The sequence below is a fragment of the Sus scrofa genome, chromosome 12 (genome assembly GCF_054392235.1).
Source record: "Sus scrofa isolate SSC_HxYL_T2T_F1_AM1 chromosome 12, Sscrofa_HxYL_maternal_Yorkshire_Landrace_v2.0, whole genome shotgun sequence".
In the NCBI taxonomy this organism is placed as follows: Eukaryota; Metazoa; Chordata; class Mammalia; order Artiodactyla; family Suidae; genus Sus; species Sus scrofa.
This window is the reverse complement of record NC_139394.1, coordinates 22,102,253-22,126,766: the sequence shown is the minus strand read 5'-3', so window position 1 is coordinate 22,126,766 and position 24,514 is coordinate 22,102,253. Positions and strand designations below refer to the sequence as shown.

At 49.2% G+C, this 24,514-nt stretch overlaps 1 long non-coding RNA gene across 1 annotated transcript; it reads right to left on the bottom strand.

Annotated features, from left to right (window-relative positions):
- Positions 1-5,068: 5,068 nt before the first annotated feature.
- On the bottom strand, positions 5,069-23,026 carry LOC110256013 (uncharacterized). The gene is made up of 5 exons (XR_002337113.2): positions 22,792-23,026; positions 12,424-12,615; positions 10,528-10,657; positions 6,106-6,238; positions 5,069-5,397 (listed from the first exon to the last, which is right to left on the bottom strand). It is a non-coding gene; the product is annotated as an uncharacterized LOC110256013 (long non-coding RNA).
- Between the last annotated feature and the right edge of the window lie 1,488 nt (positions 23,027-24,514).

Below are 24,514 nucleotides of genomic sequence, written 5' to 3'. Positions count from 1 at the left end.
GCATCTTCTTGGTTCTCCAGCTAGTGTAGGCCCCATGGAAAGTCCAGGATCAAGCGAGTCCATGATATCCAGGGCAGGACTGGAGAGCTTTGTAGTAGATGCATCATGTTCTCAGGGGATAAAAGGCTCTTTCTGATTCTGATCTCCTCTGATGCTAAGCAGTGGTGCCCACACCAGACCCTTTCCCTTCTCTCACTGTCCTTTCCAACTCTGGCTGTGTGGACATTGCACGCAAGGGGGGCTGGGAGCCGCTAGTTTCAGTTTCTCAGCTGGTCTCTGAGCAAGGCAACGGGGATTCCCTAGTCTTTCTCGACACGGATTGGGAGTTTCCCCTCTGCCTGTTGGCATGACCTTCCACGGCCGCTCCACTCTCTGTGAGAGGGACAGCATAGGAGGAGCCCAGGTGACTTTCCAAATTGCTTCCCATCCTTCGAGGCCCAGCAGGTCCCCCCTCACTGCCCTCCCTCTCTGAACTCTCACAGCACTTAACTTTGGGGACACTCCACTTGGCACAACCAGCAATGGCATGTATACTATTTTCCATTCTAAGACAGACGGTGTGCTTCTTGGAAACCAGATTGTGCCATGTATTTGGGGGGTGGTCTGTATTGCTTCAAACCGTGCTTAGTTTTAAGAATATATTTTTAATGTCATTTGGTCTAGTTCAATAATGGGTCCCATGGGTGACCGCCTCTGTTTCATCCCACTTGTCAAGAGCCTGGGTTGCGTGCCCAGCAGGAGACTTGAAGCCAGACCCTTGAGACCGCCACTTTTTTTTTTTTTTTTTTTTTTTTTAACGGCAGCATATGGACGTTTCCAAGCCAGGGATTGAAGCTGAGCTGCAGTTGCAACCTACACTGCAGCTGAGGCAACACTCAATCATTAACCCACTGCACTGGGCTGGGAGTTGAGCACAAGCCTCTGCAGTAACCTGAGCCACTGCCAGCAGATGCTTAAACTACTCTGCCACAGTGGGAACTCCTGTCTGGAGAATCATAAAAGTCAAAGAAGGCACTCTAGGAGTGAAACCCCTTATTCAGGGGCTAATGTCTGTACAAAGGACCTGTCCATGAGAGAAGCAAATGCATTGTGCTTGCTTATATCTGGGGCTTTTTTTTTTTTTTCCCTTTTTTTTGCTTTTTAGGGCGGCACCCGTGGCATATGGAGTTTCCCAGGCTAGGGGTCCAATTGGAGCTACAGCTGCTGGCCTACACCACAGCCACAGCAACGCCAGATCCAAGCGGCGTCTGTGACCTACACCACAGCTCATGGCAACACTGGATCCTTAACCCGCTGAGCAAGGCCAGGGATTAAACCCAAAACCTCATGGTTCCTAGTCAGATTCATCAACCACTGTGCCCTGACGGGAACTCCCTGGTATCTCTTCTTATAAGGACATTTATCTTATTGGGCCATGGCCCCACTCATGACTTTTATTTAACCTTATTTACTTCATTGGAGGCCCCATCTCCAAATACCACTCCACCAGGGATGCAAACATTCATTCCAAAAGAGTGAGGGAGATTGAAAATAGAGAAGCAATTACCCATAAGCATTAAAAGTATTTAAAAAATACACAGAAGTGTATGCACTATATTCAAGACGGGCAAGGGGAGTTCCCATCGTGGCGCAGTGGTTAACGAATCCGACTAGGAACCATGAGGTTGCGGGTTCGGTCCCTGCCCTTGCTCAGTGGGTTAATGATCCGGCGTTGCCGTGAGCTGTGGTGTAAGTCGCAGACGTGGCTCGGATCCCGCGTTGCTGTGGCTCTGGTGTAGGCCGGTGGCTACAGCTCCGATTCGACCCCTAGCCTGGGAACCTCCATATGCCGCGGGAGCGGCCCAAGAAATGGCAAAAAGACAAAAAAAAAAAAAAAAAAAAAAAAAAAAGACGGGCAGGGAAGGGGATGCCCATGGAGAGGGATTTCTAGGAGCTTAAACTTTGTTAGTGATGCTTTGTCTGTGGTAGATGAAGTTCTCATTGGATCTCTCTTCATACTTTTATGAATTAAATAATTCATAATATTTAAAAAATAATGGAAGACAAAATTATAGTCTAATGTAGGAAGAGCCAACATGCCTTAGGAACCATAGAAGGGAATCAGAAAGACTGTGGAAAAGGTGGCATCTGTGTGAGTTCCCGTCATGGCTCAGCGGAAACGAACCTGACTAGTATCCATGAGGATGTGGGTTGGATCCCTGGCCTCGCTCGGTGGGTTAAGGATCTGGTGTTGCCGTGGCTGCCCTGTAGGCTGGCAGGTGCAGCTCCAATTGGATCCTTAGCCCTGGAGCTTCCATATGCCCCAGGTGTGGCCCTTAAAAAAAAATTAGAGAAGGTGGCATCTGAGGGGAGCAGGGGTGACCCAGGCAAAGGGAGGAAGGTAGTGATGGGAAGTCAGGAGCAAGTGCCAAGGCCTGAAGTCTTTTCTCTATCTCTCTCTTTTTTTTTTTTTTTTTTTTGCTTTTTAGGGCTACACCTGCTGCATATGGAGATTCCCAGGCTAGGGGTCTAACTGGAGTTGTAGCCACCGGCCTACACCACAGCTGCAGCAACGTGGCATCCAAGCCACATCTGGGACCTACACCGCAGCTCACAGCAACACCGGATCCTTAACCCACTGAGCGAGGCCGGGGATCGAACCTGCGTCCTCATGGATACTAGTCCTGTTCATGGACGGGAAGGCTAGGCCTAAAGTCTTACCTGGAAGACCTTGAACAGAATTTCTCAGAATCCCTCAATTTGGGTGTTCGGGAAACAGGGAGAGCCTCACTTTTTAACTTGGCTTCCTTACAGGGGAGATGTGGCCTGTGGGCCAGATTTCTGGCCTTTGCTACTTGTAACAATGATCTGGTTGTGTTTGGTACGTGAATCATTTTGCTGTGGCTGTGTCTTTGGAATCACCTTCTCCTTGCTGCTGTGAGCTGTGAGATGTGAAACAGATGGTATGCGGTGGTTTGTTTTGTTTTTTGTTTTTTGTTAAGTCCCACAGTTGACTGCTCCCCACTACTGTCCATTTGTCCATCTGTCCCCTTACTGGTCCATCCAGTAGCCATTTATTGGATACCTACTCTGCTGGGTATTGGGCCAAGTGCTAGGACTTGAGAACCCAAGAAACCATGGTCAGCTCATAACCAAAGAACATTGTCAATTCATGGAAAATGATGTCTCCATATTTGTATGGGGCATCCATATTTCCAAGCCTATTCTTATGTGTTTTTTCTTTTTACAGCCGCATCCGTGGCATATGGAAGCTCCCCGGTTAGGGGTCAAATTGGAGCTGCAGTGGCAGGCCTACGCCACAGTCACAGCAACGTGGGATCTGAGCTGCAGCTGCGACTTAGACTGCAGCTTGTGGCAACCCCAGAGTGAGGGAGGTGAGGATTTGAACCCACTGAGCGAGGCCAGGGATTGACCCTACACCCTTATGGACAGTAGTCAGGTTGGCTATCCCTGAGCCACAGCAGAAACTTCTCCAAGCACATTCTTATATCTTGTGCCATTTAACTCTCAGGTGTTCCCTGTTTGATAGGTTTCAATGTTCTGACTAAGGAAACTGAGACTGCGAAGAGAAGAAATGCCTTGATCTTTAACTCCAAGCTCGGGGCTTTTCCCTCCGTGCCAGGCTGACGTCAGGCGTGACCTAAAGGGCTTGGGCCACGCCTGGAGAAGATCCCTCTGACCAGGCTTCCTGCAGGCTGCCCTGTTCTCTGACATCGGCCACACTGCCTTTGAGGAAGTCCTGCCCTTGAGCAAAGGTTTCTGGGAAGGAGCAGGGAGCTGCACCTCGAAGAAATCTTCACATTCCGTCCCATCAGCCACTGACGCTCTAGGGACCTTGAGAATAAAGAAGAACTTAGCCTACCATAGCTCAGCCCCCTCTTCTTCTTCTTCTTCTTTTTTTTTTTTAACTTTTTAGGGCTGCACCCGTGGCATATGGAGGTTCCCAGGCTAGGGGTTGAGTTGAGAGCAACGCCAGATCTGAGCCACGTCTGCGACCTACACCACAGCTCACGGCAACACCGGATCCTTTAACCCACTGAACAAGGCCAGGGATCGAACCCACAACCTCATGGTTTCTAGTCGGATTTGTTTCTGCCGCGCCAAGACCAGAACTCCTCAGCCCCCTCTTATTCTAAAAAGAAACAGGGTAAGGAAGAGCAGAGACTTTTTCTAGAAGGTCTGAGCTGGAGATACTCCATAGAAGCAAGCAGATGCAGAGTGCCCTTGAGGGAGCATTGCTTTCAGGTCTTAGCTCAGCCAGCCCAGCTTCTAGGAGCCTCTCCTGGGGATGGAACCAGATGGCCTTGGGTATCAGCCTCCAGCAGCACAGTGGTGGAGTCCACCGATCATCTCTCGGAGGGGCTGTGGGGCTCAGAGACGCCCCAGTTGTGCACATTTAGGAGATCCTGGTAGAGCTTTGATTGGAAAGAAAAGACGGAGTCCTGGAGTCATCCTGTTCCTTCCCACGCAGCTGGAGCCCTGGTCAAAGTACCAGTTCCTCGGCTCTACGCAGTGTCCCATGGCTGCCAGTCTCCTGGGCTGGTAATTCAATGGGCCAAGTTCAAGATCACATTTCTTATGCTCCTGCCCCCATCTCCAATCCCTGTTTTGTTTTGTTTTTTTCTCTTGGAAACAACCTGTCCCCATGTGAAGCCAAGGAAACTGGGTCTCCTCCAGTTCTGGGTAACCCACAGGCTGATTTAGGGGAGATGTAGGGCCTTAGTCAGACAGGGACACTCCCAAATCTGAGACAGTTTCTGCTTTGAACATACCTAGAATTTCGTAATCAGAAAAATCTAAAAAAACTTAAAAAGCTCTTGGAGTTCCTGCCGTGGCTCAGTGGCTTAAGAACCCGACTAGTATCCATGAGGATGTGGGTTTGCTCCCTGGCCTCGCTCAGTGGGTTAAGGATCTGGTGTTGCCCTGAGCTGTGATGTAGGTTGCAGATGTGGCTCGGATCCCGAGTTGCTGTGGCTGTGGTGTAGGCCAGCAGCTGCAGCTCCATTTTCACCCCTGGCCCGGGAACATCCATCTCGTGCAGGTGTGGCCCTAAAAAGAAAAAAAAAAATTAAAATAAAAACAAAAAAGCTCTTTTAATTTCAGCTTATGTATATACATTTTGTGCTGGTTGTTCAGTATCAGGAATTATATTTGGAGAGAGAGATGACGGTCTTTTTTGGGTGGAGGCCTTTGAAGGTCTTGATCAGGCCTCAGGCCCCCAAGGACAGGACCTGAAGGTGAGAGGTGAGGGGTTGTCAGGCTGCGGGGAGGAAGGAGACAGCTCTCGAGGAGGAAGAAAAAGGAGGGCTGTGGACAGGCTGGCGGGAAGCCTCAGGTTGCCCTGACACCTGTTGCCACGGCCCGGTGGTGGTTTCCTGTCACTTGTCAGGACACCGCCTGCACAGAGAACACAATGACAAGGAGATGCTTCCTGTTTTGCTGGGTGGTTCATTGTCAGACTTCGAGGGGCAGGGTTCATAGGTCTGTGTTTTTCACGTCGCCGAGTTCCCTGAGGGAAGGGGTGGGGGCAGGTAAGGATGGGGGCCTGGGGGCAGGTGAAGGGGAAAGCGGGCAGGGGCAGCCTCTTCGTCCCCGAATGGCTCGGCAAAACCTCATGCCATTCTAGTTTTGGCCACTTTGAGAGGATGGGGCCGGCCACACTGTCCTCCTGTCCCCAAGAGCTCCAAGCTGGAGCCCCTGTGTGTGGCTGAGGGTGGCCCAGAATCCTCCGTGGCGCCTTTTGTCTCTCAATGAAACCCAGTGTTGACTTCTGCGTAGGCCTTGGTCTTGCCAGGTGGCAAGGGCCACCAGAAACTCAGACCGAAATAGCCTCTGTGGTGAAAGCAGGGGCAGGAAGTGATGTCTGGTCTCGTGACAAGCGATGAGTGAGAAATTCAGCCTGCCTGCTCCCCGCCCCGGACCCGGCCCCCCACGGGGCCAGCCCTGTGTGCTTCATTCACAGCGGAGCTGGTCCATCGTAGGTATTAGAAAGCCCAGGTGTCTTTATGCTTGTTTAGCTCAAGACTCTCTGTTTCGGAGCATGCGGGTCTGGTCTCAGCTCAGCCAGCCCAGCTTCCAGAAGCCTCTCCTCTCTTGCTTTCTCACCTGAGAACTGAACCAGAGGACCGTGGATGTCCTCTCTGGTGGAACACTGGGGGAGTCCATTGAGCATCCTCTGGAGGGGCCGTGGGGCTCAGAGAGGCCGAAGTTGTGCCCATTTAGGAGATCCTAGTAGAGCCTTGATTGGAAAGAAAAGATGGAGTCTTGGAACCATGCGCTTCCTTCCCAGTCAGTTGTCTATGGAGATGGTGTCTGCTTCATCCTCCTCTCGCGCCCTCTTCACAGCCTTCAAAGCCCTTCTCCACCAGCCCTTTTGCCATCTCTGGCCTCAGTCTCTGACTCCCCACCTGTACCCACTTTGTGTTCCCATCACTCTGGACCAGCTCTGAGTTCCCTCGAAGGCACCATGTACTTCCGTTCTTCTAGGCTTTTCTACACGCTCTTCTCTCAGGCTAAAATGCCTCTGGTTCCCTCTTTCCCTCTTAGGCTCTAACTCATCATTCAAGATCCTGCTTAAATAGCCCTTCCCTCCTGAAGAATTCCTGACGCCTCAAGTCCACCCCTCAGTCCAATTTCTTCTTTCTGTCCTACCTAACTTCCTTCTTTTTGCTCTTTCTTTTCCTTCCTTCCTTCCTTCCTTCCTTCCTTTCTTTCTTCTTTCTTTCTTTCTTTCTTTCTTTCTTTCTTTCTTTCTTTCTTTCTTTCTTTCTTTCTTTCTTTCTTTCTTTCTTTCTTTCTTGTCTTTTTAGAGCTGTACCTGCAGTATATGGAAGTTCCCAGCCTACAGGTCTAATCAGAGCTATAGCTGCTGGCCAATGCCACAGCCACAGCAACGCAGGATCCGAGCCACATTTGCAACCTACACCACAGCTCGTGGCAACATGGGCTCCTTACCCACTAGGCAAGGCCAGGGATCAAACTTGCATTGACATCAATACTAGTTGGGTTTTTACTGCTGAGCCACAATGGGAACTCCCTCTCGGTCCATTTTCTATCATAGGCATGTAAATATTTTCTCCCTCCATCAGGTTGTAAGTGGCACCTTATTTATTTCTTGGATGGTTAACACAGAACCTGGCATATTCTTTGTGCTCAACCAATAGACTGAAGCATTTTTGGAAATTGATTTGACCCCAAACAAGCTCCACTGAGAGCTCATGAAATAGTGGCCATTCCTTGATATAGCCAGAAAGGAGCTGGCTGAGGAGAGATCCGTAATGGGCGTGTATCTCTAACTACCTGCCCAGCTACCTGCTCCCACTCCTCAAAGGTTAGTGTCAGCTTTGGCTTCTGAGAAAAACTCCTGGGGTTCCAGCTCTGGGGGAGTTGGCAGGTTGTTAAGGCAGGTTACCAATTTCAAGGATCTCCCCTATTGTTTGAGGGAGGATAAGAGCTGATACTATTCAGCTACTGCGTGCCAGACCCTGAACCACCTCATTTAGTTTCACAATAGTTCTGCAAGGTACCCATTGTACAGATGAGGAAATAGAGACTCCGAGAAATCAAGGGCTTTCCCAAAGGAGAGTCAGAGCCAGTAGCCAAGAGCAAGGAATGGTGCTGCCCTGTCCATTCTCTTCTGCCTACACAATTTGAGCTTGTAATCAGGAACTCAGCTTCACAACTGGTGAAAGCCTCCAAATCGAATGTCTCTGCTGTGGCCACACCAGCAAAAATGGAAGCCCCTGGCAGCCCTGGTGTCAGCACACTACTCACTACGAAGGCAAAATTTTCATGAATGCTTCTGATTGGTGGAGAGCAGGTCACATGCCCATGCCTAGCTGCAAGGGAGGGTGGGAGTTTGAGTTCTCGACTTCTACTTGGGGAGGCAGGACCATAACAAGGGAGTTTTCTCCAGAAAGAAAGGCTATTCATATAATGATGGGCAGCTACAAATGTGACTGATGTCCTCTCCTCTGACTCACCCTGCATATTGCACCAAAGGAAATTATTTTAGAATTTCCTTTTTCTTTTTAGGACCATACCTGTGGCATATGGAAGTGCACAGGCTAATAGTCGAATTAGAGATGCAGCTGCTGGCCTACACCACAGCCACAGCAACACAGGAACCAAGCCACGTCTGCAACCCACACCACAGTTCACAGCAATGCCAGATCCTTAACCCCCTGAGCAAGGCCAGAGATTGAACCCACATCCTTATGAATAATAGTCAGTTTTGTTACCACTGTGCCGTGATGGGAACTTCCCAAAGGAAATTATTTTAGATGACTGAATATACTCCTCTTTCAAATCTTGCTCTGTTTTTGTTTTTGTTTTTTGTTTTTTTGGCTGTGCCCACGGTATGTGGAAGTTCCTAGGCCAGGAATCAAACCCACGCCCACGCCACAGCTGTAACCAGAGCCACTGCAATGACAACACCAGATCCTCAACCCACTGAACCGCCAGGGAACTCCCATCTTCCTCCTTTCTTTAAATGTGGTTCAAAGAATTTGTATTGCATAAGTCTTCAATATATAATTTACATACAATAAGTCCACGTCTTTTAGTGTACAGTTCTAGGGATTTTTCCAAACACATACAGTTGTGTAACTAGTACCACAAGCACGAAGAGTGTATCACAGTTTCACTGCCCCCCTAAATTCTCTCATACTCCTTTGTAGTCAACCCCTTCCTTCATCCTCAGCCGCTGGCTATGACAGATCTAGTTTGCCTCTATACTTTTTGGAGCAAAGACTTTCAAATCAAAGAACAAAAAGCGAACTAAGGAGATTCTATGTGTAAATATCAATCTATGCGTGCCAGAGTCTCCCCCGCCTTGGCCCCTGTCCCAGGGGTGGGGAAAGACAAAGATTCTTGGAAATTAATTGAAGTGGTCAAAAATACAATTTCCTTTCAAATGTCAGGCTTAGGGGTTTAAAAAAAATTTTTTTTTAACTAGTGTATGGTTGATTTATAATGTTGTGCTGTCAGGCTTAGGGCTTAATGCAGGAAGAAGGATGAGGTAACTCTGGTGGCTCCAGCTCACTGCATGAATTCCCACTTAAAGTGACAGGCAACCAGTCCCTTGGACAGGGAGTTCCCGTTGTGGCTCAGGGGGTTAAGAACCTGACTAATATCCATGAGGATGTGGGTTTGATCTCTGGCCTCGCTCAGTGGATCAGGGATCCAGGGTTGCCGTGAGCTGTGGTGTAGGTCACAGATGCGTCTCGGATCCCACATTGCTGTGGCTGTGGCCATGGCAGGCAGCTGTAGCTCTGATTTGATCTCTAGCCTGGGAACTTCCACATGCTGCAGGTGCGGCCCTAAAAAGCAAAAAAAAAAAAAAAAAAAAGCAAAATGCAAAACCCCCTCCTAAACCCCAAAAAACAAACAAACAATAAAACAGCCCCTTGAACAAATGCAGACCTGTCCACACATCCTGATAGAGGGAGGCGCATCTCTGTCCTTCTGAATGCATGCCTCTCTGTCAGATGAAGTGGGGACAGGTCTGTGTGCCCCCTTCTGTGTCATGCTCCAGGTTCCAGGACCCAGAATCCCCTAGGCTCAAGAGGTGGCCGAAGGCTGGCTGTGTCTGGGGGTGTGGTGCAGATGGAGATCAGATGGGAGAGAAGGGGAGCGAGCCGCAGGTCCGGGGCGGGGGGCTGGTGGGACACCCTCCAAGGAGTCTAAGAATTCTATACTTAAACATGGCTATTTTAGGACATTATAAAATAAATTTCACATTATAGAAACATATATTTTTTGGGGTGGGGTGGTGGGGGCCACACCCATGGCATGCAGAAGTTCCCAGGCCATGGATGGAACTTGCACCACAGCAGCGACCTGAGCCACTGGAGTGACAACACTAGATCCTTAACAGCTGTGCCACAAGGGAACTCCAGAGACATATATTTTTGAAATGGGTCGAACCTGTGTTACTTATCAGCTGACTAGCGTGACATGTAATGTAAATAGTTGGGCCTGTGATGGAATTCTCCTTGTGGCAGAGCAGAAACGAATCCGACTAGGAACCATGAGGTTGCGGGTTCAATCCCTGGCCTTGCTCAGTGGGTTAAGGATCTGGTGTTGCCATGAGAGGACCTAAAAAGAAAAAAAAAAAAGTTGAACCTGTGGCATGTAGGCTTCTCTTGTACCCATATGTCCCTCCCCTGCAAATGTTGGAGGCACAGGCCTGTATAAATCTATAGCGCTTCCTCAGAGGTAGTTACCCAAGCTCCCTCCAGGCCAGGCTCCCTGGTGGTAGCCCCGTGCCCCTCTCCAGAGGAGGTGAGAGAGGAGGAAAGAAGGAGTCCATTACTGGGTGCCAGCTATGTGCCTGAACCTGACCTGGCGCTTCCCCTCGCACGACCTCATCTGGGTCTCTCAACTACCCTGCCAGGCGGGTATATCCCTGCCAACCGGAGACGAGGAAGGGGAGGCTTGATGACATGGAAGCGCCTTCAGTGTCCAAGCTGGGATTCCAGCCCGGGTCTGTGTAGCCCAGATCCTGTTAGGGAGGGTCCGACTCACCTCTGCTCTCCTCCTGCCACGATTCGCAAGGGAGCAAGGAGTCCGTCGCTTACACGGTTGCAGGGAAGCCTGTGCCCTGGCTTTGGAGGCGGGGGAAAGGTTACATTTCCAGAAGCTTCTCTGGCTGACCCTATTTTGATTCCAAAGCAGAAAAGGGGGCAAGGCTCAGACAGCGAGAGCGGGGAGGGTGCGAACGCTCAGGTAAAGAAGGTTTGGGAGCAAGAGAAAGAAAGGGAGAGGAGGAGGGTTTCAGCCCAAAGAACTCTGGCTTTTGAGTCAGTTCTGGTTTCAGATCTAGATCCCATTACCGACTAATTGGTTTTGACCAAGTCGCTCAACTACCCAGAACCTCAGTTTCAGTATCTGCCAAAATAGATCAATAATAAATAGATGGGTTTCTTCTGTGAGTCTCCGTGACAGTGAAATGAAGTGGAATCCGTACAACACCTGGTGGGGGGCGGTGGGGGGGGCAGGTTTTCACAGCTCACCCCTCCCAACCTCGTCCTGTTGACTGAATCACCCCGAGCCCATTTTGGCATTGTGTAGCCTTCTACAGCTGAGAAACCTAAAAATAAACTTGAATTATGGTGGGTTGAGCGCTGAGGTCTCTGGCTGGGACTTCTGTATAAATAGCAGAAGTGAAAAAAAAAAAAAAAGCCATTTCATTTCTAGTATTTGAAATGGGAGTGAAAGAACCCCTATCGTGTGGGCGACTCATTGTGGAGGGGTGGGTGGCGAGGGGGAAGGTTTGGTGTTTTTTTTCTCTGTTGTTTTGTTTTTGTTCTGTGATGATGTGGGGGACTCTCCAGAGCCGTGTGTCACAGAGCAGCGAGGGGCTGGGGGAGGTGAAGGCAGGCAGGTGGGAAATTTGATTCTGAGGTCATAGGGCAGAAGTGGGCAGGGGAAGGGGGTGTGTCAGTCCCTAGGTAGAAAAAGGGGACCCCACACTCAGAGATCCCGTGGCTGTCATGACCTTCGGACTGCCAGCTCCGCATCACAGCTGGGCAAGTTCCTTAATTCATTTTTGCTGAACTTCTGAAGAAAAGTCAGCTCCGAGGATTTGACTTATTCCTGAAATGCAGCTACGTCAGAGACTTGGCTTAAAGGGTATATGTGTGCTTTTGTGGGAAACAGACTCACGAACAGAAAAAGCCAGAGGCTGGCTAACTGGACCGTGGTCCCCATTGAGGGGCGTCAGCTTCTTCTGATTCTTCCGATTGCTACTTTCAACACAATGCTTCCCCACTGCTCAAATCTAAGTTGTCAATCCTGCAACCCATGCTTTATAGACACAAGGAGATGAAGAAATTCCCCCACAAGTCCTAAGTGGGAGAGCCAGGGGTTGAATTGGCTGCCTCTTTGTTCTTTTATTTTTTTTAAATGTTGCTTTGATTTTTGTGTTGCCTCTTTATACAAGGCTGGCATTGGCTATCCTAATAATGGTGAGCACGTTGGGCTCAGGACCTGAGGCTTGGGGTTCAAGTCTCTTGAAATCGGCTCTGTGACCTTAACTTTGGCAACTTTCTTTTCTTTCTTTTTTTTTTTTTTTTTTTTTTTTGTCTTTCTTTTGCCATTTCTTGGGCCGCTCCCGCGGCATATGGAGATTCCCAGGCCAGCGGTTGAATTGGAGCTGTAGCTGCCGGCCTACACCAGAGCCACAGCAACGTGGGATCTGAGCCTCGTCTGCAACCTACACCACAGCTCACGGCAACGCCGGATCATTAACCCACTGAGCAAGGGCAGGGATCGAACCCGCAACCTCATGGGTCCCAGTCGGATCCGCTAACCACTGAGCCACGATGGGAACTCCAACTTTCTTTTTTTTTAAATGGACTTAATGACATCGTATGTCATTCTCTTTTTGAAAAGGAGTGAATAATCCAAATGAAAACATACCATATGACGACTGGTATTTGCATTGACCTTGAAGTCTCTGAAGGTGACTTTATGGAGAAGGCCGCCAAGGTGTCCCTTGTTCCGCCACACAAAATAACCAGAGGAAAGGGAGTTGAGTGGCAAGAAGAGGTTGTGGGATAGATCCGAGGGGGGAGCTTCGTGGCTGTCGGGGGTGGATAAATGCAGGAGCCTCTGGAAGATAGAAGTGACAACTTTCTGGTCCCCTGAGCCTCTAGCACCTTTTGGTGTGGGCCCAACCACCACATTTTAACGCTCAGTAGTGACTGTATTCATTCTTCTGGATGCAGTTCACATGCACCCCGCACCCTAGACTTCCCGGCATTGCCGTGAAGAATCATGGGCTTTTCTTCCCTCTGCAGCGTGACTCTGGGTACCTCTATTTAGCATCCCTGTTGCCCTCCCGGACTTACAGCCAAGCTCTTGAGTTCCTCCCTTCTCTGAGCTCCCAGAGGGCGGGGATGGGTTCTGTTCATCTTTGTCACCCGACCCAGAGCAGCACCCGGCACAGAGTCAGCCCTCCCTGAAGCTGTGCTGGACTTCATAACAAGGAGTTACTACTGCCTGTTGGTGGCTTTTGTTTTTGTTTTTAACCTTGTTACATTCGGCAAGCAGAATTGATAATGTTTCTCAAATGCATTTAGCTGCCAGCATGCATAAAAATAGGCACTGTCACACTCCGTTGGTAGGAAGGTAAACTGGCTTTTTGGGGGGAGTAATTTGAATCACTTTGAATTCTGTATGCTTTTTGACCTCATTATTTTCTTTCATTTTTCTCTCCTTCTCCTTACTTTCCTCTCCCTTTCCTTCTTCTTTCCTCTCGAGGAGTAGGTGAGTGGCTTTTCACAAAGTATCGCTGCTGTTTCCTTCATAGCAATTTTTTTTTTTTGGTCTTCTTGCTATTTCTTGGCCTGCTCCCGCGGCATATGGAGGTTCCCAGGCTAGGGGTCGAATCGGAGCTGTAGCCACCGGCCTACGCCAGAGCCACAGCAACGCGGGATCCGAGCCGAGTCTGCAACCTACACCACAGCTCACGGCAACGCCGGATCCTTAACCCATTGAGCAAGGGCCAGGGACCGAACCCACAACCTCATGGTTCCTAGTCGGATTCATTAACCACTGCGCCACGATGGGAACTCCCAATTTTTTTTTTTAAACACTAGCAGAAAAGGGACCAGTGTTAATATGGATTTTGATAAACTGTGGTTTAAGGTATATGATAAAGTACCATGTAACCATTACAGTTGATGATACATGAATGTTTGTTAACCAAATAAAGTGAAAAAGCCAGTTACAAAATAGGATGCATGGTATGGTTGCTTCCAGTTTTGAAGAAAACAGAAGAATATATCTTTGGGAAAATGTCTGGGAGGATTTATACCTAACTGTTTTAACCCTTTATTTGTGTGGTGGGATTTTAGGGCATTTTGACTATCTTTCTTTATTTCTCTGAATTTTCTCAAGTTTCTACCATGAACGTGTATCACGTTTGGAACATGGAAAAATATTTTTCTTTCTTTTTAAAATTCAAATTTGCTTTTGCTTATTTATTGTTGGGCCATGTCCATGGCATGTGGAAATTCCTGGGCCAGGGATCAAACCCACATTGAGGTGGGCACCGCAGCTGTAGCAACACTGGATCCTTAACTGGCTGCACCACAGGGGCACTTCTGGAAAAACATTCTCAATGTCTTGAGTGGATTCTCTGAGTAAACTTGCTGGTCCTCAAGTTCTGAAAACCGCAGAAAGCAAAGTAAAGTGGAGTTCCCGTCATGGAAACGAATCCGACTAGTATCCATGAGGTTGCGGATTCGATCCCTGGCCTCACTCAGTGGGTTAAGGACCCGCATTGCTGTGAGCTGTGGTGTAGACCGCAGATGCGGTTCGGATCCCATGTTGCTGTGGCTGTGGCGTAGGCTGGCAGCTGCAACTCCGATTCAACCCCCAGCCTGGGAACCTCCATATGCAGCGGATGTGGCCCAGCGCGCGCGCACACACACACACACACACACACACACACACAAAGAAAGGAAGAAAGAAAAAGAGAAAAAAAGAAATCTAGGAAAATGTAGGAAAAAATGTAGGAAGTCGAGGTTGGAAGAGCCATGGGAAATCCTTTGGGCTAGAGGTTCTCAAACTTGGCGGCTCACTGGAGTCACCCATGGAGCTTCCAAACTCTGCAGCTTGGGCCACGCCCTATGTGAACAAATCAGAATCAATGGGGTGGATGCGGGCATCTGAGCGTCACATCTCCCCAAGTGACTCTGCTGTGCAGCCAACTGTGAGCTGCTGGTGAGCGGCAGCCTCCAGCCATATACAGTTATTAACAGTGCATTGAAATCAAGTAAAAATAAGTACCTTTTTACTTTTTTTTTTTTTTTGGTCTTTTTTAGAGCCACACCCGTGGCTCATGGAGGTTCCCAGTCTAGGGGTTGAATCGGAGCTACAGCTGCCAGCATACGTCACAGCCACAGCAACGCCAGATCTGAACCGAGTCTTCGACCTACACCACAGCTCACGGCAATGCCAGATCCTTAAGCCACTGAGCGAGGCCAGGGATCGAACCCTCAACCTCATGGTTCCTAGTCAGATTTGTTTCTGCTGCGCCACGACGGGAACTCCAGTAAATTTTTTTTTTAAATTTTAAAATGTATTTATTTATTTATTTTGTCTTTTTAGGGCCACACCCTTGGCATATGGAGGTTCCCAGGCTAGAGAGTAAGTCAGAGCTGTAGCCGATGGCCTATGCTGCAGCAACAGCAATTTGGGATCCAAGCCACGTTTGTGACCTACACTGCAGCTCATGGCAATGAGGGATCCTTAACCCACTGAAGGAGGCCAGAGATTGGACCGGTGTCCTCATGGATGCTAGTCAGATTCGTTTCCGCTGAGCCACAATGGGAACTCCTGTAAAAATTCTTTTGTCTTTTTTTTTTTTTTTTTTTTTTTTAGGACCACATCTGTGGCATACGAAGTTCCCAGGCTTGGGGTCAAATCCTTCTAGCAGTCCCGATGCTCGTGGAACCAGAAGATCCCTAGCCTTGCCGGCTCCAGATCAGCCTGGGCCATCAGTAATTGTGTGCCAGACACAGAGAACAGATCTGTGGTTGCCAAGGGAGAGGGGGAGGGGAGGAAAAGATCTGGGGTTTGGGACCAGCAGATGCAGACTATTGTATAGAGGATGGGTGAACCACAAAGTCCTACTCTATAGCCAAGGGATTATATCTAATATCCTGTGATAAACTATAATGGAAAAGAATATGGACTAGAATATATATATATATATATATATATATATATATATATATATATGCATAATGGAATTACTTGCTGTACACCAGAATTTTTTCTTTTTTTTTTTTGTCTTTTTAGGGCCACACTCACGGCATATGGATGTTCCCAGGCTAGGGGTCCAATTGGAGCTACAGCCACCAGCCTACACCACAACCACAGCAATGTGGGATCCAAGCCACATCTGTAAGCCATACCACAGTCACGGCAATGCCAGGTTCCTGACCCACTGATCGAGGCCCGGGATCAAACCTGCATCCTCATGGATACTCGTCGGGTTCATTACGGCCAAGCCACGACGGGAACTCCGCCGTACACCAGAAATGAACACAACATGGTACATCAAGTATATTTCAATTAAAACAAAAGTAACCATGTGCCTAGAAAGTTCCTTCTGCTTTCTTGGGTCTCCCCCATCCTCCTCCTTGAGCACGGGGAAGTTTCTGCCACAAGATTGTTCTCTACGGCTCGGCAGGCCCAGGCCCTCTCGACCTGGGCAGCCTGGTCGGGCCAGCAGCAGGCAGGCTGTTTACATGGAAGTGGAGCGCTCCGTGGAGGGCAGAGGGGGTTGAGTGTTTTCCACCGCTGCTGAGAAAGGGGAGTGAGCAGAGGCAGAATAACAAAAAGCCACTTCAAAAACACCCCAGAAGAAGTCAGAAAGCACAGGCAATCAAAAGTTTGAGATACACACACACACACACAGACACACACACACACACCTAAAACCCTGACAAGAGAGCAAAAACAAGTCAAGGGAGAGCCTCCAGACCTTCTGGTTTCGAGACAGTCGCGGTTGCTGACTTTGAGAACGGGCCTGTCCCAGCCAGTTCTGAGAGGAGCCAGGAGCTGGGGCTGTGGGGGCTCAGAAACTTCACCTGTGTTCTGAGAACTGCGTGGCCCGGTGGTGGGACAGCCCCTGAGCACCGCTGAGTCTCTGGGAAGACAGGGTGTGTGGGAATGGCAGGGTCTGGCTGGCTGGGGGCGGAGCCTGGGGGCTGCTTTACCCTAGAGACTAGTGCCAGTGAGAAGGTGGGACCTACCGCCTGGGAGGTGGATGGGCAGAGGCAGATGTAGCCCATCAAGGACTTCATGGGCAGGAGTTCCCATTGTGGTGTGGTGGAAACAAATCCGACTAGTATACATGAGGATGTGGGTTCGAACCCCAGGCCCGATTAGTGGGTTGCTGTGAGTTGTGGTGTAGGCCGGTGGCTGCAGCTCTGATTCAACCCCTAGCCTGGAAACGTCCGTATGCCACGGTGAGACCCTAAAAAGCAAAAAAAAAAAAAAAAAAAAAAAAATAGGCACAGGCCACCCATGTCTGGGAAGCCACCCTTTCAGGACTCAACCATGAAGATGCTAAACCAGAAAAGGAAGCTTCGTACCCCTCTCCCCTTCCACCTCCACTTCCCAAACTCTGCCACAGGGCAGGGAAGGACAGTGAAGAGAGCCTTGGGGTTGCAGGATTTGGCTCAAGTCCCAAGCGCTGTCACTTACTTGCTGGGTGACCTTGGGTGGGTCCGTTTACCCCTCTGGACCTTGGTTTCTTGACCTGTAAATTGTAGAGTTGGTCTAGACCAGTGGTTCTCAAGCCAGGTGACATGTTGGAATAATGCAGGGAGCTGCAAAAATAAATGAGACTCTGCTTATTCTGAGATACAGCCTGGGCATCAGGATTTTTCAAAGCTCCTTAGATGATTCCAGTGTGTAACCAGAATTGAGAACCACTGGTCTATCCAAGTTCTAAATGAATCATACCTAGGCGTCATTTGGTTAAAATTGAGATTCAAATTCCATAGGCCTGGCGTAGGGCCTGAGAGTCTGCCTTTCTCACAACTATATTTGGAGCAATAGCAAGTCTTTTTTTTTTTTTTTTGTCTTTTTGTCTTTTTAGGGCCGCACCCTCGTCATATGGAGGTTCGCAGGCTAGGGGTCAAATTGGAGCTGTAGCCGCTGGCCTACACCACAGCCACAGCAACGCTGGATCCGAGCCACGTCTGGGACCCACACCACAGCTCTCGGCAACGCTGGATCCTTAACCTACTGAAAGAGTCCAGGGATCCAACCCACGACCTCATGGTTCCTAGTCGGATTCACTTCCACTGCGCCACGACGGGAACGCCACAAATCTATCTTTAATGACCCCTTTGCTCTAACCGGGAAGCTGAATTTCAAGCTCTCTGTTTCTGCTTGTTGCTTTGGTAGCTGGCAGCAGTTGCGTGTTTCTGCCAACAGACCTCCTTCTTCTACACTCTTTCCTTCTCCTCCGTCTCCTAAGAATCATTTCCCTTCTCACCGTTTGAACTGATTAGGAGCTGTGGCTGTGTATCACACAGGGATCTTCCTTTCAAGGGCAGAAAGTGACAGATAAAGCCAGACAATGACGTGAGTTCAAGGTGGGACAGAAGCCGTTTTTCCCGGAAGGATCAGGAAAGACTCTGTGTAGCAGATAATAACAGTTAACGAGCCTTCACCTCTGCGGGGCACTGATCAAGTATTTTACACAGTTGTCTCATTTAATCCTCAGAACACGATGGCAGGTACTGATAAAATCCCCCAGTTTATACACGAGGAAGCCGAAGCTTAAAGAGAATCTGAGGCTTTGCTAAGTAAGAAGCAGTGCTGAGACTTGGACGCACAACTCTGTGATGACTGTTGGCCCACAGGGGTCATGGGCAGTGTTTGAACTGCACGCCCAACCAGAATCAACCAGACCCCATCTGATGCTACCAGGTCCAACCAAACACAGCAAGACTCAGATTCAACCAGGCCCACTGAAACTCAGCCCAGACCCACGAGAGTCAACCAGAACTAACCAGACCCAACCAGACCCAATCAGACCCACCCAGACTTAACCAGACCCACCAGACCCAACCAGACTCAACCAGACCCAACCAGACTCAATCAGACCCAACCAGACTCAACCAGACCCAACCAGACCCAGCTTCTTGGCACCAAGTTGTTGTTGACAGGGAGAGGGGTGGGATAGGGTTTGCATGAGTCTAGTCTACTTAAGCAACCTCTCCACTCACCTTCCAAACCCCTCACCCAATCAGAAAAGGGCAGAGACAGCAGATGGTAACAGTTTTCTACCTCCAGACCCTGGGCCTCAGCCTCAGGGCCCCTGCTTGGAGCCTGGCACCTGGGTTTCCACTTTTCCCCACTTGGCTACCTGTTCTACCTAAACCTCTGTGGCCTGCACCCTTTTCTACTTGTGTCATTTTCTTTTTTTCAGGGGAACAGGCAGTGGGTCCAGGCTTTTGAATGTTTTCTTTTTTGGTAGGCTTGTCCCTCACTAGGAGCCTAGCGTATTACCCCCTCATGCCCAAATGATGCTGCATAGAAGATGGTCTGAAGCTACCATGATTGCAGCCAATTCTTTTTTTTGTTTGTTTGTTTGTTTGTTTGTTTTTAGGGCTCAACCTGCGGCATATAGAGGTTCTCAGGCTCGGGGTTCAACTGCAGCCTACACCACAGCCGCAGCAGTGCCAGATCCAAGCCATGTCTGTGGCCCATGCCACAGCTCACAGCAACACCGGATCCCTAACCCACACGCGTCGTCACGGATACTCGTTGGGTTTGCTACCCCTGAGCCACAACGGGAACTCTGATTGCAGCCAATTCTAAACATCTCAGATTCCACTATGTTCTTGGCCCAAATGGCAGCCAACAGCACAACCTAAGCTGAAAGAGTCCAGGGATCCAACCCACAACCTCACAGAGCACTTTTCCAGTTTGACCCAACCCATCTTGTCTCACTTCCTCACATCAGGGTTGTGGGGCTGGGTTGGGGGCAAGAGGGTGAGAAAGCAAGGATGGAGGCTCCTTTGCATCCACACTAGGTTTTGAGTTCCTGGAGAGGGGTTTTGTCTTGTCTTTCCTGTATCCCCGGTACAGAAAAGGATGCTGGGCAGCAAGGTTCCTACTGATGTCTATCCGATGAGCAAACGAAGGTGACTTGGGTACATTTTATGACTGCACTGAACGAATGGCAGCACCAAGAGCTTGTCCTGCTTGGTCCTCAGGCAGGAGTCACCTGGCACAGGCTTCAGCTTGTGAGGTCCCTGGAACCCTGTGAGCACCGTTGCGGGGAAGTCTTTCTTTTTCTCATCTGCTCAGGTTCTGCCGCAGCTCAGGAAGGGGAGGTTTTCTTACAGAGCCCAGGTCTTTGATATGCTGGGTGAGCTGTAGATTATACCAAGTTAGGGAGCGATCAGGAGAGACCCAGTACTCTGAAGGCGGCCCAGGGATTGTAGAACGGGGTTCCCATGGAAGGGGAAGACCCCTCTTTTCCTGCCTTCCAGAGAAGGGGTCATCTTACTGTAGTGGGTATTTCTTAAAGCTGGGATGACAAAGGTGGAAGGGTTCGATTTACATGAAAAATTTTTCATCGGCAGATAGTTTTTCTCCTGTCATTAAAAAGGAAAAAAAGAAAGAAAATACTAAGGAAAGAAAGCAGGAGTTTCCATTGTGGCTCAGCAGATCCAGAACCCGACAAGTATCCATGAGGATGCGGGTTCGATCCCTGGTCTCGCTCAGTGGGTTGAGGCTCCAGCGTTGCCGCAAGCTGTGGTGTAGGTTGCAGATGCGGCTTGGATCTGGTGTTGCTGTGGCGGTGACAGAGACCTGCAGGTGCAGCTCTGATTTGACTGGAAACTTCCATATGTCTCGGGTGCAGCCTTAAAAAAAAAAAAAAAAAAAAAGCCACTATATATATCAAGATGTCAAAAAAATCTAAAGAGACTTTTTGTGGGTCCACTGGACCCACCAGTGGAAGGTTTCCATTTACTCAACTTGTGTAAAGACAAGAAAACGTTGCTCAGCCAACTCCGTAAGAATCCTCCTTGTCTTTTGAGAAATACGCCTCCACTGCTGAGGTGCCTATTCTAAGGGGAGAGGGGCCAGCACGAGGGGCAGAATTAGGAGAGGCCCCCACCATTCTAGCTCTGGCATCAGATTGGTGCGACTCTTGGCATCACATTATTGCTGGCCGCCCAAGCGTCTCCCTCCAGCTTCCCGAGGAAGTGGTTAATCCAGTTACCCCATCTCCTCTGAAATCATCCTTCACCCCAGGGCGAGGTGACTGGTGATTGGCCTTATTTCCATCTCCTTCCTCGAGGAGCAGCTGCCTTTCTAAAGTGTAATTGCCAGGGGTAGAGTTTTTGATGGTGTGGAACCCTAAGGTGTGCCTGGGGGAATGGATTAATTAATCTGTGTTTAACTAACATCTCACCTTGAGTGTCCATTGACTCCTGTGACCTTTATCTGTATGTGATTGACTTTTAAGCCTATTTCCTTGCTTTGACCACTTTAATGTGAAACGTTCAGAGTTCCCATAGTGGCACAGGAGAAACAAATCTGACTAGGACTCATGAGGTTGTGGGTTTGATCCCTGGCCTCGCTCAGTGGGTTAAGGATCCGGCGTTGCCATGAGCTGTGGTGTAGGTCACAGACGCGGCTCAGATCCTGTGTTGCTGTGGCTGTGGTGTAGGCTGGCGGCTGTAGCTCTGATTCGACCCTTAGCCTGGGAACCTCCATATGCCGTGGGTGTGACCCTAAAAAGCAAAAAAAAAAAAAAGAAAAAAGAAACTTTTTATTTTTATTTTTTTGTCTTTTGTCTTTTTTAGGGCCGCACCTGTGGCATAGGTTCCCAGGCTAGGGGTTGAATCGGAGCTGTTGCTGCTGGCCTATGCCACAGACACAGCAACATGGGATCCAAGCCGCATCTGCGGTCTACACCACAGCTCACAGCAATGCTGGATCCTTAACCCACTGAGTTATCAGTGTCTATCATTTATATCCAATTTCCTCTCTCTTTCTCTCTCTTCCTTTTGTTTTGTTAAAAATATGAGTTTCATGCTATATTCAGACTTTAGCAATTCCTGTCTGTTTCTTTCATGCAGGACTCTCTCTCCACTAATGTAATGGGGAGAGGGCAGTGTGGCCTTTTGGTTCCAACTGTAAGCTGTGGATGTAAAACCTAAAAATGTCTGGAGTTCCCGTTGTGGCGCAGCGGAAACAATCTGACTAGGAACCATGAGGTTGCGGGTTTGATTCCTGGCCTCACTCAGTGGGTTAAGGATCCAGCAGTACTGTGAGCTGTGGTATAGACCGACAGCTATAGCTCCGTTTGGACCCCTAGCCTGGGAACCTCCATATTCCGCAGGTGTGGCCAAGGGAAAAAAAAAAAAAAAAACCTAAATGTCCAATGACAGATGGATGAATTACGAAGATGTGGTACCTGTATACACTGAAATACTACTCAGCCAAAAAAAAAAAAATAACAAAATAATGCCACTGGCAGCAACATGGATGCAACTAGAGACCCTCATACTAAGTGAAGTAGGTCAGAAAGAAAAAGACAATGGCTCAGTAGGTTAAGAACGCGACTAGTATCCACGGGGCCTTGGCCAGTGGGTTAAAGATCTGACGTTGCCGCAAGCTGTGGTGTAGGTTGCAGATGCAGCTCGGATCTGGTGTTGTTGTGGCTGTGGTGTAGGCTGGCACCTGCAGCTCTGATTTGACCCCTAGCCTGGGAACTTCCATGTGCCACAGGTGCAGCCCTAAAAAGAAAAAAAGAAAGAGAAAGACAAATACCATGTGATATCACTTATATGTGAAATCTAAACTGTGACACAAATGAACCCGTCTACAAAACAGAAACAGACTCGCAGACACAGAGAACAGACTTGTGGTTGCCCAGGGGGAGGGGAGAGGGAGTGGGATGGATGGGGAGTTTGGGGTTGGTAGATGCAAATTATTCCATTCAGAATGGATAAGCAAGAGGTCCTGCTGTACAGCACAGGGAACTATATCCAGTCTCTTGGGATAGACCAGGATGGGAGATACTATGAGAAAGGGACTGTCTCCATATGTATGACTGGGTTGCTTTGCTGTACAGCAGAAATTGGCACAACACTGTAAATCAACTAAACGGTCATAAGAAATTAAAAGAACAACAACAACAAAAAAAACCCCCGAACCCACCTATCTTCAAGTTCTAGCTCTACCATTTTTAGCTGCATGATCTTAGGTAACTCCCTTGAGCCTCGGTGTCCTTACCTGTAAAATAGCTCTAGTGACAATTCCTTCCCCCCAGGCTCCTCGAGAGGATTAACCAAGACCACCCACGCCAAGTGTGGAGAGTGGCGCCAGGCACTCAGCACCTTCTAACTCTTCATGGTGCGAGTTTCACAACCAACGATGTTTTGTTTTCTCTGCCTTACGTTGTTCAGGGTTACCTTCCCTGGGAACAGGAGGAAATAAGGGAGGATCTTGGTGGATTGTTATGACAACCAAATAAGAGTCTACCTATGAAAATGCTTTGTAACCTCTTTAAGGTTGAGGTGTGAAGTGTGATGGTCCCCGAGATCACACAACTGGTACAAGGTGGTGCCCTCCCGGGATAGCCACACCCACACCCAGCCCAGACACACGCACACAGTGCCAGCACCAGCAGCAAACCTCCAGCTGGTCTGATCTCCCGGCATCCTTGCTCTTTGGTTATTTCAATAGCCACTCCTGAAGAACTCCAGGCCTTCTGAGCAAGCAGCTGTGGAACAGAAAAAGAGGAAAGGCCCTTGAACTTCACCTCCAGGCTTACAACATAGCAGGGGGCACGTGAGCCCATGTTATTCTAAACAAGGCCAAGGGACCCAAAAGCAGTAGCAACAGAGAGACAGGACGGGGAGCTTCAGGGCGGAGAGGAGGCTTCATGGCAGGGCTGGCCCTGGGGCTGGTCTCTGATGGATGGGTGGCGTGTTAATTTGCTCAGGCTACCAAAATAGAAGACCACAAACCAGGCGGCCTACAAGACACATTTATTTTCTCACAGTTCTAGGGGCCACCTGTTGTTTTGTAACCTACGATTATTTGGGGGGGGGGGCATGTCCTGTGGTGTATGGAGTTCCTGGGCCAGGGATCAGATCTGAACTGCAGTTTCCACCCACGCCGCAGCTGTGGCTGTGCAGAAGCCTTTAAAGCACTGTGCTGGGGCCGGGAATCGAACCTACGTCCTGGCGCTGCAGAGACGCCACCAATTCTGTTGTGCCACAGCGAGAACTCTATAGCCTGCAATTTTCACTTGACCACTTTGCTCTGAGGATATACTCAAAGTAGTTGACGGATGGTGGGATTTCAAATAGCCAGACTGGGGTAGAGAAGACGTGCCTTTATGGACGGAATGATCTGACTCGAGGGGCACAGTAGTTGGTCCCATGGGCTTCAGCAAACGGAGCCCGAGAGTTCTCAGAATCGTGTAGATTACCCTTAGAAGAATGTATAATTTTTTTGGGGGGGGGTGGAGGTGAAGATATACTGAGGATGGGCGGATGCTGCCGCTTCTGAGAAGCCTTGAAGGGTCCCAAGAATGGGCCAGCGGTGCGATTTACGTCTGACTCATGAGCATCTCATTTAGACCTTAAGGTCAACGGAAATTCAATATTTGACTCTACAACATGAGACCGAATTCGATGAACACGTAACCATTTTAATGGAGATGCTGCTTTTTTCCTGAGTGACACTTCAGCATGATGGCTGTCCCCATCCCCCCCTCCCCTCTTGTCTTCCCCACTGCTCATTCCCCGCGAGGAGAAACCTTTGGTAAAACGAAGCCAGGCACCCCGGGACTTGGAGATTTTTTCGTCTTGTTTCACACTGAAGATGCTAAAGGAGGCCAACGGGAAGTTCGAGGTGGAGCAGGAGGGCTTCTAAGAGAAAGAGGAGGCAGGGAGGGGGGGTGGGGGGTGGGGGTGGTGGATGCCACCCGCGTGGATTTCAAATGACC